Below are 2,200 nucleotides of genomic sequence, written 5' to 3'. Positions count from 1 at the left end.
TTTTTTTTTTTTTTTTACAGTCTTAACACTTGATAGCTTGTTGTATTATTACTCTGTATTACAAAAGAAGGTAAAGGAAGAACAGCACACAGTGAGGATCAAAATACCGCACAGAGGAGTTACCGAATTAGTCTCAAACCCTCCTAAAACGGACGCCAGGTAGCGCGCACCCCGCGACAGGAGATGGAGCGAAAAGGTCCGGTTCTCTGAGGTGCTCAGCACGGTCCAAGGTGTTGGTTTTTCCTGAAACTCCACTACCAGGAGGCACTAAACCCCCTTTTGGAGCAGTTCCCTAACAGAACGGCTTTCTCGCCCTCGCTCCTTATTTTTGCTGCGTGGCTCTTTTTGGACACGACCGCCAACAGAAACGTACGCTCCGGGTTGGCCTAAAGGAAATGCATCGTGGATCGTGTCCGTAAGGATCACGTATGTAGAAACGTCAGAAAAAAAGAACTTTACAGCCCGCTAACGAGGTGATTGTGGAATGCAGTCTTTCTCATACCGTTTGCAAAGAGCTCTGCTTGCTAAGAAGTCCATTAATTCCAAGAAAAGAAAAAGAAAGTAAAATAAAAAATACCGGCTGACCATATGCTAAGCGTGACACACCGAGGGAGTGCGTACAGCTTTGATTTTCATTTGGATCCGAGCTAGCACAACACACACACGTAGCTCTAACACCGTTTGAGTAGCGCAGCCCATAGTGCAAGTCCCGCTGACAAAACTGGAAGCAGGATTCAATCCTAACTATGGAAAATAGTGTATTGATTACTCATGCAAGAAGCACTGCATACACATTTTTCTATTTCACAGAATCACAGGAGGGGGGGGGTCGGGCGGGACCTCCGGGGGTCCCCTTGTCCGACCCCCCCGCTCAAGCAGGGTCACCCCGAGCCGGCTGACCAGGACCGCGTCCCGACAGCTTTTGAGGACCTCCACGAAAGGAGATTCCACACCCAAAAGAGTCCCGATCATGTCAAACATTTAATTTTCACCTGAAACAAATTTAAATCGTACAAACTAGAATCTCTGATTGCCATCAGATCTAACGTGCAGATATTATCAACTATGGAGAATAAAAAGCCCTGATCTGTCTCTCTTTTATTTTTTCCCCCCCCAATACTCTTTAGGATCCTTTTTTTTTTTTTGCAAGTTGCCTACAGACATACAAAATTAATTCAAATATCTCCTACACCAAAGAGGATCTCATTTGACTTTTACTATCCATAAAAATATATGCTTGAAAATCTGGTTCACAAAATATTTCATTTGCTTACTAAAATGAAATCTATAAACTGTCAAAATAGGTATATAAACTCAATTTCAGAATTTGTAAAGATCACAATTTAGCTACAAAATATACCAACCATCTACCTGTTCTCAATAGAATAATTTCTTACAAAGATACCGTTACTTTGCAAAATATCGCCTACCTTACAAAATTAGTCCGGAAATTTTGCGCCACTTTCAGCACATAAACCATATATTAGAACCTCATTAACCCTTTGGTATACATCTTCCATTTTTTATTTTATCGCTCTTCTTCTATTTGGTTTCAATGTTCCGAAGCACGGTAGAATCTCCAGAGGGAACAAGCAACGCGGGTTTAATTGCAGATACAATTGGCACATCCTTTATTTTTTCAGTTCTAGATGTTTCTCATGCCCAGCAACTACGAACAAACTATCGTGAAATCAGCCTTCAGAAACTTTTGTTAACTCCTTCTACGGCACCGCACTTGAAAATAATTGGATGTGTTGATCTCTCGTGAGAAAAGTCAGCACTTTCTTCCACACGCCTCCGACATTTTCAGGACTGGGCCTCTCGCTGCTTTCTGCAGATCCTTTCCAAACTCGATAAACACAGCAAACATTGGGAACAAACCAACAAACCCAAACCAAAACCCACCCAACTTTTTAAACTGTGAGCTGAGAAAGAGTAAACGTAATTTATACCTCTAGCAAAGTATTAGAATCACGGAATGGTCAGGGTTGGAAGGGACTTTAAAGATGATCATCTCGTTCCAACCCCCCGCCGTGGGCAGGGACATCCCCACCAGATCAGGCTGCCCAGAGCCCCGTCCACCCTGGCCTGAAAAACTCCCAGGGATGGGGCTTCCCCCCCTCTCCGGGCAACCTGTGCCAGGGTCTCCCCACCCTCACGGGGAAGAACTTCTTCCTCTCGTCCCATCTGAACCGACCCA

Source organism: Apaloderma vittatum, unplaced genomic scaffold, assembly GCF_000703405.1.
Source record: "Apaloderma vittatum isolate BGI_N311 unplaced genomic scaffold, ASM70340v1 scaffold40699, whole genome shotgun sequence".
In the NCBI taxonomy this organism is placed as follows: Eukaryota; Metazoa; Chordata; class Aves; order Trogoniformes; family Trogonidae; genus Apaloderma; species Apaloderma vittatum.
This window is presented reverse-complemented; position numbering follows the sequence as displayed.